The sequence below is a fragment of the Mobula birostris genome, chromosome 29, assembly GCF_030028105.1.
Source record: "Mobula birostris isolate sMobBir1 chromosome 29, sMobBir1.hap1, whole genome shotgun sequence".
Classification (NCBI taxonomy): Eukaryota; Metazoa; Chordata; class Chondrichthyes; order Myliobatiformes; family Myliobatidae; genus Mobula; species Mobula birostris.
In genome coordinates this window covers 28,863,696-28,879,073 of record NC_092398.1, presented here as the reverse complement: position 1 = coordinate 28,879,073, position 15,378 = coordinate 28,863,696, and the positions used below count along the sequence as shown (strand labels likewise).

Below are 15,378 nucleotides of genomic sequence, written 5' to 3'. Positions count from 1 at the left end.
CACACAACTCCCAGGCTCTGCATCTGTCTCATTCTTTCCACCCTCTGCACCATTCTTCACCCCACCCTCTGATCTACCTGCTCAACACCTAATGCACCCACCCTTGTCAGTTCACGCCCTCTCCCTCTCCCTGGGCACCCACACATCACTTTCATTATCTACAGCCACCCTTCTGAATCCATCTGCTCAACACCCTATCCCTGCTCGGTCTAAACCGCGCAGATGTGCGGCCGCGCAGTTACTGAAATGCTCCCGCTCACATAGCCATCGTAGCTGTGCAGCTAGAATTTTCTTTAGTGCTGACTGCGATCGTGGATTCAGTTTTATGAATTAAATCAAACGTAAATCCTGGAGCAGACTAGAAGTGGAACATTTAGATGATCTGATGAGGGCTCAGAAGTATCTTTCATCTGGATGTGAAATTAATCTGGATGACGTTTACAGGCAAAAGATTTGTAATAAAGACAGACAAGAGAAAGTTTATGAAACTAGCAAGATCCTTCACCCTCCCAACCTCCACAACTGTCTATCCCTCACCCCCATCCTCTACAACTGTCTATCCCTCACCCTTCCCATCCTCTACAACTGTCTATCCCTCACCCCCATCCTCTACAACAGTCTATCCCTCACCCCCATCCTCTACAACTGTCTATCCCTCACCCCTCCCATCCTCTACAAGTGTCTATCCCTCACCCCTCCCATCCTCCACAACTGTCTATCCCTCACCCCTCCCATCCTCTACAAGTGTCTATCCCTCACCCCTCCCATCCTCCACAACTGTCTATCCCTCACCCCTCCCATCCTCTACAACTGTCTATCCCTCACCCCTCCCATCCTCCACAACTGTCTATCCCTCACCCCCTCCCATCCTCTGCAACTGTCTATCCTTCACCCTCCCAACCTCCACAACTGTCTATCCCTCACCCTTCCCATCCTCTACAACTGTCTATCCCTCACCCCTCCCATCCTCTACAACTGTCTATCCCTCACCCCCATCCTCTACAACAGTCTATCCCTCACCCCCATCCTCTACAACTGTCTATCCCTCACCCCTCCCATCCTCTACAAGTGTCTATCCCTCACCCCTCCAATCCTCCGCAACTGTCTATCCCTCACCCCTCCCATCCTCTGCAACTGTCTATCCCTCACCCCTCCCATCCTCTACAACTGTCTATCCCTCACCCCTCCCATCCTCTACAACTGTCTATCCCTCACCCCTCCCATCCTCTACAACTGTCTATCCCTCACCCCTCCCATCCTCTACAACTGTCTATCCCTCACCCCTCCCATCCTCTACAACTGTCTATCCCTCACCCCTCCCATCCTCTACAACTGTCTATCCCTCACCCCTCCCATCCTCTACAACTGTCTATCCCTCACCCCTCCCATCCTCTGCAACTTCCTATCCCTCACCCCACCCATCCTCTACAACTGTCCATCCCTCACCCCTCCCATCCTCTACAACTGTCTATCCCTCACTCCTCCCATCCTCTACTACTGTCTATCCCTCACCCCTCCCATCCTCTACAACTACCTGTCCCTCATCTGCCCTTCACTACACCTGTCAGTGACCCCACCCCCCCATCCCGAGTCAGCCAGGTCTCGCTCATTGGCTACCGTGGCTTCCCGCCAGAAAGACCATCCCCACCCCCCCCACCCCCTCCACCGGGCGCGCGCATCACCGCCGGCGGGCCGCTCGCGCTCCCCGGGCGCGCGCCATCACAGACGTCGGGCCAGTCGCGCTCCCGCCGGAGGCTTGGCTTGGGTGGAGGAGGAGGAGAGTGAGGTCGGTGGGCGGGCTGAATGGCGGCGGCGTCTCCTCCTCCTCCCGCCGCTCTTTTGCTTTCGGGACGGTTTCTGCCATGGGTCGTTATCCCGCTGCTTGGGCGCTCCTCCTGCTCCTCCGCCCCTGTTCGGGGACTACCTACAAAGTGGCCGGTGAGTCGATTCCTGTCGCTGCGATCGCCGCCCGGTCAACTTGCTGTAAAGTTGTTGCTAAGGGTGGGATCTTGCTGAGTAGACGTCCCTGGGGTCATCAACCGTGTCTTGGGGTGGGGAGGGCGGTAGCGTTCGGATCTTGCGAAGCACATTCTACTTGACGTCTTGCTGGCTTGGTGTTAAACTACCTGGTTCGTCCAAACTTGGAAATTGTGTGAAGGATCGGAACTAAGTTTAATATCAGGATATTAAAATTGGGATGTGGAAGCTCGAGAAAAAGATGCACAGGAGATTTACCAGGATTAGAGATCAGGAGCAGACTAGGGCTTTTCTCTTTGAAGTGAAGGAGGATGAGAGGTGACTTGATAAAGGTGTACGAGATGACAAGAAGCACCTATAGTGGAGTGGACAGTGGAAGACTTTGCCCCAGGGTGGCAATGGCTAACAGGAGGGGGCATACCTTTAAGGTGTTTAGAGGAAAATACAGGGGGAATGTCAGAGGTCGTATATTTAGGTGCGTAACCTGGTACTGCCAAGGTTGTCATTAGGGACATTTAAGAGACTCTTAGATACGCACATAGCTGACAGAATAATGGAGGCTGCTGTGTGAGGGAAAGTTTGGATTGACCCTGGAGTGGATCAAGGGGTCGGCACAACAATGTGGACCAAAAAGCTGGTACTGTGATCTACTGTTCTATGCACATGGTTGGTGAGATCTTGCTGTGGGCGTGCAGGGATGGGGAGGGAGGAGTTGTGTTGTGGGATCTTGCCCTACACTTGTTGGGTGAGGGCGATTGAATGGGAATTTGTTTGATTGTGCATTGCCCGTGTTGCATGGATACTTGCCATGTGCAGACTGGATGGGGATTGTTGTCGTGTTATAGACTTGTACAACACACAACTGGACCCTTTTGCCCACCATGTGTTTGCTGACGTTTTTTTTCCATGTATGCTATTCCCACCCCCCACCCCGCAATCCCCACCATATCCTGATGATACATGTACTTTGAATATACTTACACACCTTGCCCCTTTACTTCCCTGACCAAATACCTTTCAAATGTAATGGTTGTGCCAGTTTCCACAGCCTCCAGTGGCAGCTCATTCTACATATCAACCATTCTTTATGTAAGAAAAAAAAGCGTATCCCTTCGTGTCCCCTTTGAAACTCATTCCTTTCACTTGAAATCTGTGCCCTCTTGTTTCCACTGTGTATGGATTGGTTGGGATGTTGTTGTGTAACTGGTGAGTGGGATCTTGCCATGTACACAAGGTTGGAACTTGTCACAGAGTGGGATCGTGTTTGTGCTTTGTGCACGGTGAGTTAGACGACAGATGACTTGATAGAGTTGTACAAGATGGATGGGCAATTGATCTGCACCTTGTATTTTCACTCGCTTCATTCATGAGTTCAAGTCTTTTGTGTCATTCGATATGAGAGGTCAGTGGAGAATGGCCAGACTGGTTCAAGTCGACAGGAAGGCGACTAACTCAAATAACCATGTGTACTAACAGTGGTGTGCAGAAAGACATCTCTGAACACCCAACACGTCGAAACTTGAAGTGGATGGCACAGCAGAAGACCATGTACTTACACTCGGTGGTCACTGTATTAGGTACAGGAGATACCTAATAAAGTGGTCACTGAGGGTGAGTAGATGTTTGTGTGGGTTCGTGTTTAATGTCCATACTTAAGGTCTGCTCTCCAGTTGCATTGGAATTCCTCATCATTGACCAAGACCTCACTCTTGTCAACATCACGTGGTAAATGATGTACAAAAGCCACTCCACATTAAAAATATTCACAATCTGTAGTAGCATATCACCCTTAGCCTAAGAAGACATGATGGTAAAAAACATTGGTATAATGCAAGTAATTCTAAGATTCAAAGTACATTTATTATCAAAGTGTTTGTACAGAATACGCTTGTGAGTGGACAGCATATAGAATTTCAAACATCAAACCGGGGGTCTAGTAGTATTCAGTTCAGTGCCCTGCCGCTAGCTGGCTACAGGCTGCAGGGAAAAGCATTCTTTGCTAAGCGATGCAGATCGCATAGATTGCCCCGATCAAATCACTCAAAGGTAGCGAAAAAAGAGTAACCAGAATCCGGGGACATATGCCCAAAGCATGGCAACACTTGTGGCTGTCCAGCACAATCCTCGGACTGTGTTGGTAGTTGACATCAGTGAAGCATTTCTCTGTATGTTTTCATTCAATTTTTAAATCTTTTTATTAATTATTATTGAAAATTGACAAAGAAAAATACATTAAAATAATCAAGTCAATATATCAATAAATATGAGTCAAACTATTAACCAAACTAAACAGTATATCAACAATAATAATTAAAAAAAAAACAAAATGTTAAAGCTATTTTTTTTGAAAAAAGGAAGAAGGAAAAGAGAACCCCTATTAACTAAAACAAAAAATCCCCAACAAACAACCAAAAAAGAAACGAGAAAAAAAAACCCATTTGGAGCACAAACTCGGAGCTATACGCCATACAAGCTTCTATTAAAAAAAAGACATCAATCGGCCAACCAAATCCATTTACCCAAAAATCAGAAGGGAACCATCTTAATTAACTGAAATCAAATGATAGTAGCAGGCAAAGGAGCCCCACTTTTTCTCAAAAGTCAAATCGAGGATCAAAAGTTCGACTTCTGATTTTTTCCAAACTTACACCTCTGTATGTTTTAATGTCTCAATGTACCTGTGAGAAATAAAACTAATTTATATTCTTTACTTTTGATATCTGTTAGCTTCACCAAAGAGCATTTTACAGACATTAAATCTGCCCTCTCACATGCGAACAATTTAGATATTTCCTTGCTGAGTGACAATGACTGCTTTGGTAGGGTCTGAGGAGGATATGGGACTGTGAAACACAATAAGCACTCTGCACTCCGTGGCCACTTTATGAGGTACCTCCTGTACCTCCGGTACCTCATAAAGTGGCCACTGAGTATATGTTCATGGTGTTCTGCTGCTGCAGCTCATCCACTTCAAGGTTCAACATGCTGGCCTGAAACTCCTGTAATTTACCTATCGCAACACTAGGTCTACAGTGGAGACATTCTCACTGGCTCTCCACTCAGTCTTGCAGCACCTGGACATCAGCAATACCCACATCAGGCTGCTGTTTATTGATTGCAGCTCAGGGTTCAACACCATCACGTTCTCAGTACTGATCAACAAGCCCCAAAATCTGGGCCTCTGTACTTCCGTCTGCAGATGGATCCTTGACTTCCCATAGTCAATGCAGATTGGAAATAACATCTCCTTCTCACTGGCTCACTTCAAGGATGTTTGCTTAGCCCACTGCCCTACTCTACACCCACAACTGTGTGTTTAGGTACAGTTCAAATGCTGCCTAGAAAAATTGCTGTTGATTGTTGGCAGAATTTTAGATGGCAACAAGGAGGTGTACATGATTGAGATAGATCAGCGGGTTGAGTGGTGTCGCAACAGCAACCTTGCACTCAATGTCACAAAGACAAATTGCGCATCTTACCCATGTACACCAAGGTCCATCTGTCCTTTGACACTCCCCACCACTCATAGTGTGTGTGTCCTACAATTGTGGAGTGAAATCCCATTGTCCCTTGACACTTAACAACATTCACTGTGTGTGTCCAACCCTTCTACAGTGAGGTCCCTCTGTTTCTTGACACTCTACACCATTGGTGGTGTGTGCCCTACCTTTGTATACCATCTGCCCCAGGATATTCCACATCATTCACCGTGTATGCCAACACCCTCGTACTGCCAACACCCTCTGAAACTCAACACTGCCCACTATTCACTATGTGTCTCTTACCCTTGTACACCGAGGTCCCTCTTTCCCTCAATTCTCCACACAATTCATGATGTGTGTCCTACCCTCGAAGACCGAGGTCACTCTGTCTCTCGACTCTCCTCACCAGTCACATAGTCTCTCCGACCCTTGTACATAGAATTGCACTTGAACCCCGACTCTCCCCGCCACTCATGGTGTGTCTTTCCCTATACACTGTGATGCCTCTGTCCATGACAATCCCCACCATCCAATATGCGTATCCTACCCTTGTACACTGAGATCCCTCTACCCTTCGATATTCCCTTTAATAAACAGTGTTTGTCTTATCCTTCCAATGCACACAAAATGCTGGAGGAACTCAGCAGACCAGGCAGCATCTATGGAAAAAGTACAGGCGACATTTCGGGCCGAGACCCTTCAGAAGGACCCTTTATCCCTCTGCTATAAGGTATTGGCCTGAAACGTCGACTGTACTGTTTTCCATTGATGCTTGTTTGATTTTCTCTTGTTTGTCCTACGCTTGTACACCGAGATCCCTCTATCTCCCGACACTCCCTATCATAAACAGTGTTTGTCCTACCCTAAAACACTGAGGACCCTTTATCCCTCGGCAGTCCCTAGTATAAACAGGGTTTGTCCTAGCCTTGGACATTGAGGTCTCCCATTCCTTGACTTCCCACTACTTATGGATTTTGTCTTTTGGATTTTGCCCTTGTACAGCGAAGTCTCACTATCCTTTGATACTCCCCATAGTTCACTCTGTGTGCAACCCTTCTACACCAAGGTTCCTCTGCTCCTGGATACTCCACACCAGTTACGACGTGTGCCAGCTGAACCTCTTGACCATTTTTGCATGTTTTTATGCTGCCACATGATTGGCTAATAAGATATTTATGTTAATGAGTACACATACCTAATGTGGCCACTGAGTGTTGTTTAAACATTAGTTGCAAAAATTGACAATGTGATTAAAAGTCTTTTTTACAATAATCTTTTTATCCTTTCAGAGACAGACACATTGGAAGTCACCATCTTCTTTGCAGATGACCCCAGCCTACCCAAGGGGGCAGCCGAGTTGAAGACTCAGGATAGAAGCATTGGTTACTATGACACCACGTTACCGAGAGCTCAGTTTCACTTGGCTAACTTAGAACACTTCCGTAAAACTATTGATAGCCTGTTGGAAGAAAATAAGGACAACACAATCGCATTGGCAAAGAACCTGATGGATCAGGCAAAGTTGTTAACCGACAACTCTCTCCCCCCCAAATGGTGAGTCAAGATAGGAACTTGAGCAGCTTAGTGTACTGACTACCATCAGCCCAATAAAGCATCCTCAGTATGGATTTAGCTTACAGTACAGGCCCTTTGGCCCACCGTGTTGTGATGACCTTTCAAACTACACCAAGATCAATCTAACCCCTTCCACCTACACAGTCCTCTAATTTCCTTTCATCTGTGTGCCTCTCTAAGAGTTTCTTAAATGCCCCTAATTTATTCACATCCACCACCACCTCTGGTAGGGTGTTCCAAGCGCCCACTAACTAGAGCTTTGTAGAGCTGCAACATTACCACCCAGCTCTTGAACTCAAAACTCTCCATCTGACATTACCTCTCCACCCGCCCCCACCCCCCGCCGTACTTTCTTCCAAACGCCTCAAAGTTATGCCGTGTTGTATTAGTCATTTCCACCCTGGGAAAGAGTCTTTGGCTGTCCACTCTGTCTATGCCTCTTATTATCTTGTACACCTCTATCAAGTCACTGCTCATCCTCCTCTTCTCTGAAGAGATAAGCCCTAGCCTACTCAACCTATCCTCATACTGTAAGGGATGTTTTCTAATCCAGACACCATCCTGTAAACCTCCTCTGCACCCTCTCAAAAGCTCTGCATCCTTGCTATAATGAAGTGACTAGAATTGAACACAAACAAGTGTGGTCTAAACATTACCTCGCGGCTCTTGAACTCAAACCCTCAACTGACAATGGCCGACACATCACAACCCCTTCTTAACAATCATTTCACTGGAAATACTTTAGCTGGAAATTTCAGTTAAGAGTGTGTGCACAAGTGGCTGGCACTGTGGTACACTGGCATAACTAATCCTTTGTCGTGTCAGGATACCACTGGCAGTTAGTTTCTCTCCCGGGGCTCCATCAGGTGGCTGATGTGAACGTTGATTGTCAAAGTGGGTCCAATGGCAGATGATCAGCAAGAAACCACTTCACCTGCCTGCAGCAAAATGTTTCGGGCTGCTTTATTTCTATGCAGTAATACTGAATTTCAAAAGTAATTTTTATATCATTGGCGTTGCTAACGGGAATTACATGGACTTGGTTCACTATCTTCCCACTATGGTTGTGTTGCCGGCGGTGAGTTGGCAATCTCGGGGAACAGCGGATGATGTACTCTTCTTGCTGCTGCTGTCAGGAAGAGATACAGGAGCCTCAGGACTGACACCACCATATTCAGGAATAGTTGTTGGCTATCAACCATCAGGCTCTTGAATCACTGGTAATAATTTCACTTGCCCCATCACTGAAATGTTCCCACACCTATGGACTCGCTTTCCAGGACTCTTCATCTCATGTTCTCGATATGTGTTGATTATCTATTTCTTGTTGTTATTTTTTTCCTTTTGTATTTGCACATTTTGCTGTGTTTTACAGACAGGTTGTTTGTCCACCCTGTTGGGTTTGGTCTTCCATTGATTCATTTATGGTTATTGGATTTACCAAGCATGCCCACAAGAAACCAAATATCATGGTTGTATATAGTGAAATATATGTGCTTTGCTAATAAATTTACTTTGAACTCTAGAACTTTTCATCTTTGACTGATACGAATTAATAGATAATAATCATCATCTAATGCAACTGACAAAAAAAATCTTCAATTTATTCTTTTAGAAATCGGTGAGCTCTATCTGTACTTAGAGAAACCAGCTGTCTTCGGGGAGGTAAACACTTTGACCTGTTTTGTCAGCGGCATTTTCCCACCAACCGTAATTGTAATGTTACAGAAGAACGCGCAGCCTGTCAATGGCGAAGTTAACTCCTCACACCTCTCATTTGGCAAAGATTGGCGATTTCAAGTGCTCCACTACACATACATCCAGCCAGCAGAAGGTGACATGTATTCCTGTAGAGTGCTCCATAAAATCAGCAAAGAGGAAAAAGTAATTTACTGGGGTAAGAGAATGTTATGGTTGTTATTCTATAGATTTATTGAGTATGTCCAAAGGAAAACGATAGGTACTTTGATGCTAAAGTTACTTTTTGAACTTTGAAAGTACTCTGGGGTAAGTGATACAGGGCAGCAGAGTAGCATGGCAGTTAGCGCCGTGGTTTACAACACCAACTGTAAGATCAAGGTTTGATTCCTACTGTGGACTGTGAGGAGTTTCTATGTTCTCTCCGTGACCGCATAGGTTTTGTCCAGGCACACTGCTTTCCTCCCATGTTTCAAAGATTATGGGTTAAGGTTAATGAGTTCTGGGTTGCTATGTTGGCACCAGAAGTGTGGCAGCATTTGCGAGCTGCCCTCAGCACAATCCTCACTGTTATGATTGGATGCATTTCTCTGTATGTTTTGATCTTTCAATGAACATATGGCAAATAAAACTTATCTCTGAAATCCAGCTCATTGCCTGCAGTGCTGACCGACAGTATTTTCCAGTGGAAGTTTTGTTGAGATCAGGAACTTAGCAAATACAAGGACAAGCTTCCCTTTGCACATTTCAGCTAGCGTTGTACCACTCCAACCCAATGTGGAGCCGAGCCATGGATTCACTAATGAGGGGTAGTGCTAAAGCACTCCAACTGGATGAGATTGCTTTTAACCCTCGTGTTGCTCTGTTAGGTCAGTGAGAAGAAAACCAGCTCATGTTCCTGTTTACACTCAGTATCCAGCAATTCCCAGTGGAACGTGAGGATGCAATGTGACTATTTCGGTTTTATGTTGATCAACCCTGCTGCCAATATTGATACAGCACAGAATAGACCCTTCCAGCTGCACCACCCAGCAACTCCCAAATTTAACACTAGCCTAATCACAGGACAATTTATAATGACCAGTTAACCCATCAACTGGTACGCCATTGAACTGTGGGAGGAAACCGGAGCACTTGGTGGAAACTCATTTGGTCATAAAGAGAACATACAAACGACTTGTACACAGCTGCAGGAATTGAACCCAGTCACTGGTACAGTATGGTGCTAACCTCTGCACTACAGTGTTTTCGTTTATTGATAGCCATTTAGTCATTTAGTCATGGAAAAGTACAGCACAGAAGTAGGACATTTGCCCCAACTAGTCCATGCCAAACAATTTAAACTGCCTACTTCCCTCGACCATAGCCCTCCAAACCCCTACATCCATATACCTATCCAAACTTCTCTTAAACGTTGAAATCAAGCTTGCATGCACCACATCTGCTGACAGCTCGTTCCACACTCTCACAATCATCTGAGCGAAGTAGTTTCCCCTCATCTTCCCCTTAAACTTTTCACCTTTCACCCTTCACCCTTCACCTCTAGTGCAGCATCACTCAACCTCAGTGGAAAAAGCCTATCTATACCCCTCATAATTTTGTATCTAAAATCAGTCTAGGGCTGATCCTAGGAAAACTTTGGACACTTGGAACCTTTGGAACACCTGCTTCGCTATTGGAAAGTATATTCAGCTGAGAAAGGGAAACGGGGAAGAGGACAATTTAGTTTTGCCAGCTCATCTTTGTTCAAACTGATTTAAAAACTAGTTCCTCGTTCAAAATGTGAGTATGTGCTTTGTTCACAGAACCAGAAGAGCAAAGTAGTGCTGAAGAAATGGATACAAGCCAGATTGCTGTTTTGATCTGTGGGCTGATTATAGGAATACTTGGCACAGCAGCTGGACTCTTCTTATGTTTTCACTTGCGACTGTCTGGCTGCGACTCTTGGATAGTCCGGATCAATCCCTCTTCTCAATAAGAAATGAGTCTGCAATGTTTCACAGTCATCTGTACCTTGCTCTGTCACAATTAGGTGCCCTCGGATTTGTAAATATCATTCTCTTCCGTCTTAAGCTGTTGATTTTAAATACCATGTTCCGATTCTGAAATTCTGTATTTCATCTGTCAGTCGGCCATTTACATGCTTAATACTACAGCAATCTCCTTCGGATAGATAAGGTCACAGGCAGGTCGGGTCATAAAACGGATGGCACATTTGTTTTCAGAAATCAAATTATTCAGTACATGAGTTGGGATGTTATGTTGAAGTTGTCCAATACACCGGTGAAGCCTAATTTGGGAGCATTGTGTTCAGTTCTGGTCACCTACCTACCGAAAAGATTTCAATAAGATTGAAAGAATGCAAAGAAAATTTACAAGGACGTTGCTGGAAGTTGCAGGCCTGAATTAGAGGAAAGGTTGAGTAGGTTAAGACCATATTCCCTGGAGCACAGGAAACCAAAGGAGTTTTGATAGAGGTGTACAAAGTTATGAGGGGTGTAGATAAGGTAATTGCAAGCAGGCCTTTTCCACTGAGGTTGGGTGAGACTAGAACTAGAGTTCATGGCTTAAGGGTGGAAGTGAAATGTTAGGGGAATTAATTTGCTAAGGAATTTCAATTCAAGTTGGTCGCAAATACATTGGACATGGATTTCAAAGTGACTAGAGGATACCCTTATTCAAGAATAAGGAAGAATGATTTGCTAACAGAGAGCTCGCCAAGTTTTCCAAAGAAAAATAGTCATAGCCTTTTTTATACTTGCACACAGAAGGTCAATTACATCAACGTTAAAAAAGTTCAATCCTGCCGAATGGTCTGGGCCCAAAACATCGACTTTACTTTTTTCCATAGATGCTGCCTGGCCTGCTCAGTTCCTGCAGCATCTTGTGGATTATTGCAAGCACGCTGAGAGCCGAGCAGCCCCACCAACATCTTCCCCACTCCCATAGAGGGGTCACCCTGGAAATATTTTCTACAGCCATAGTCTCTTCACCAATGAAAGGGACGACAGCTACAACTAAATGCAATAAGGCTTGTTACTGGACAAAAGTGATATTTGCTGTTACCTCATTTGTTTGCCTTTACTTTTGCCATGTCTTTCTGTATTATTTTGCTGTATTTAACATGTGCAATAAAACGAATTACTGGGCAAAAGTGATTTTATTTTTACCTGAGTAAAAGTGAAACTTACAACTTTCCTTTTTTGGCCTTAACACTTTCATGTCTTAGATAGGTGGCGTTGTGGATAATGGTGTAGGTTTTCAAAGCTTGCAGAGAGATTTAGGCCAGTTAGAAGAGTGGGCTGAAAGATGACAGATGGAGTTTAATGTTGATAAGTGTGAGGTGCTACATTTTGGTAGGACTAATCAAAATAGGACATACATGGTAAATGGTAGGACATTGAAGAATGCAGTAGAACAGAGGGATCTAGGAATAATGGTGCATAGTTCCCTGAAGTTGGAATCTCATGTGGATAGGGTGGTGGAGAAAGCTTTCGGTATGCTGGCCTTTATAAATCATAACATTGAGTATTGAAGTTCGGATGTAATGTTAAAATTGTACAAGGCATTGGTACGGCCAAATTTGGAGTATTGTGCACAGTTCTGGTCACCGAATAATAGAAAAGTTATCAACAACATAGAGAAAGTACAGAGAAGATTTACTAGAATGTTACCTGGGTTTCAGCACCTAAGTTACAGAGAAAGGTTGAACAAGTTGGGTCTTTATTCTTTGGAGCGTCGAAGGTTGAGGGGGAACTTGATAGAGGTGTTTAAAATTATGAGCGGGAGAGATAGAGTTGACGTGCATAGGCTTTTTCGATTGACAGTAGAGGAGATTTAAACAAGAGGACATGAGCTGAGGGTTGGGGGCAAAAGTTTAAGGGGAACACGAGGGGGAACTTCTTTACTCAGAGAATGCTCGCTGTGTGGAACGAGCTTCCAGTAGAAGTGGTAGAGGCAGACTCAATATTGTCATTTAAAGTACAATTGGGTCGGTATGTGGACAGGAAAGGAATGGAGGGTTGTGGGCTGAGTGCAGGTCGGTGGGATTAGGTGAGAGTAAGCAGTCGGCATGGACTAGAAGGGCCAAAATGGCCTGTTTCCGTGCTGTAATCGTTTCTGGTTATATGTCTATGCCAAACATAAGCTACTACTTAAAAATGACATTTTGGAAATAGTGACAGTTGCATCTATTGAATGTTTGCACAAGCAATACATTAATAAAGCACCTTGTTAAAAATGGTTTAAATTCACAGGGTCCTCCCTACAATTTATGACCTAAGGCCAGCACTAGGCACATTGGTAAGTAAAGGAAGGTGCAGGGTGTTAACTCAGATAACTCTTTATTCAGAATTTTCTTTCACACTCTCTAATCTATTTTTGCGCTTCTGCTCTGCTGTGCCACATGCCAACGTAAACCACTTCCTTACCACCAATTTCTCTATTTTCACTTCTCTTTGTAAAGTAAATGAGCATTTCTTTACATATCACAATTACTGTTGTTCTAAATTAAGCCTAGGCATTAAGTCAGTGGATTCACTGTAAATCTAAAAATAAATCTGCGTTGTTTATGGAGAATAGAACGTTTGCACAAAATCTGCAGATCGTCTCTTTTGCAGCTAATGCCTCTCTGTAAAACACCATTTCTGTTCTTGGGGCAGCTGTTAATTATTCCCCGTCTCCACAGTAGCTTAGAGATCAGTCAAATGATCATAAACACAAAATAATCTGCAGATGGTGTGGTCAAAGCAACACTCACAAAACTTTGGAGGAACTCAGCAGGTCGGGCTGCATCTGTTGAAAAGAACAGTCAACCTTTCGGGCCGGAACTCTTTGTCAGGACTAAAGAGAGAGGGAGCAGGGGCCCTATAAAGAAGCTGAGGGGAGGGGGGGAAGGTGAAGGCTGGTAGGTGCCAGGTGAAAAACCAGTAAGGGGAAAGATAAAGGAGCACGGGAAGGGAAGCAGGGAGGGAATAGGCAGGAAAGGTGAAGGAGGAATAGGGGAAAACACAATGGGTAGCAGAAGGAGGCGGAACCATGAGGGAGGTGATAGGCAGCTGGGGGAGGGGGCAGAGTGAAACTAGGATGGGGGAAGGGAGGGGCAGGGAATTACTGGCAGTAGGGGAATTCAATGTTCATACCAAGGGGCTGGAGACTACCCAGACGGTATATGAGGTGTTGCTCCTCCAACCTGAGTTTAGCCTCATCATAGCAGTAGAGGAGGCCATGTATGGACATATCCGAATTGGAATGTGAAGCAGAGTTGAAGTGGGTGGCAACGGGGAGATCCTGTCTGTTGTAGTGGACGGAGTGGAGGTGCTAGACGAAGCGGTCCCCCAATCTGCGTGGGGTTTCACCGATGTAGAGGAAGCCGCACCGGGAGCACCAGATGCAATAGGTGACCCCAACAGACTCACAAGTGAAGTGTTGCCTCACTTGGAAGGACTGTTTTGGGCCATCAATGGTGGCAAGAGAAGAGGTATAGGAACAGGTGTAGCACTTACACTCACAGGGATAAGTGCCGGATGGGAGATCCGTCAGGAGGGACGTGTGGACCAGGGAGTCGCGGAGGGAACGATCCCTGCGGAAAGCAGAGAGGGATGGAGAAGGAAAGATGTGCTTAGTTGTGGGGTCCTGTTGAAGGTGGCGGAAATTGAGTAGGATAATGTGCTGGATCCAGAGGCAGGTGGGGTGGTAGGTGAGGACAAGGGGAACTCTGTCCTTGTTGTGGTGACGGGAGGATGGGGTGAGGGCCAAAGTGCGGGAATGGAGGAGATGCGGGTGAGGGCATCATTGATGACGGCAGAAGGGAAACCACGATCCTTAAAGAAAGAGGACATTTGAGATGTCCTGGAACGGAAATCCTCATCCTGGGAGCAGATGCGGCACAACCCACTGACTTCCTGTAGCGTGTTGTGAGTTTTGCCAAATGATCGTGCTTTGTTTTTTAGACCATACAAGAGACACACAATGGTCAGAGATTTACAAAAGTGTCTAAACAACTTCAAATTAAAATAGGATTGCTGTTGTCTACAAATCACTCGATTCCCTGGGGGGCGGTGGGCTGGGGTGGGGAAGTTGGTGGTGCCCCATTCACAGAAATTCCCCGTTGTGCCATAGAGATTGCATGTTAACCTCTCCATGGACACTCCAGCTCGAATGTAATACTGGAAGAGGGACAGTCAGTCGGCACAAGCAGAGACCTTGACTGCCTGCTGCCTGGAACTGCGCGTGGCCATTTTGGCAAGGCCCAGGATCGAGCCTACCAAGAGATCCCTGAGTTACAGCCCCCACCCTCCCACGCTGTGGGACTGTGGTTGATGAGCATGGGGTTGAGGTGCAGTCAGACCTTGAGGAGCAGCTCCTTCGAGCATACAAATAGGAGCTGCAACTTCTCACACTCCATATACATTCAGTGGCCACTTTATAAGGTACACCTGCTCGTTCATACAAATATCTAATGAGCCAATCATGTCACAGCAACTCAATGCTTAGGAGCATGCAGGCATGTTCAAGAGGTTCAGTTGTTCTTCAGAACAACTTCAGAATGGGGAAGAAATGTGATCCAAGTGACTTTGATGGTGGAATGAATTCTGGAGCTAGTTGGGATCATTCGAGTATCTCAGAAGCTGCTGAGAAAAGCTTT

General features: G+C 45.5%; 1 pseudogene; it reads left to right on the top strand.

The window, feature by feature from the left end:
• The first annotated feature begins 1,803 nt into the window (after window positions 1-1,803).
• Window positions 1,804-11,901, top strand: LOC140189989 (RLA class II histocompatibility antigen, DP alpha-1 chain-like; annotated as a pseudogene).
• Window positions 11,902-15,378: the final 3,477 nt, after the last annotated feature.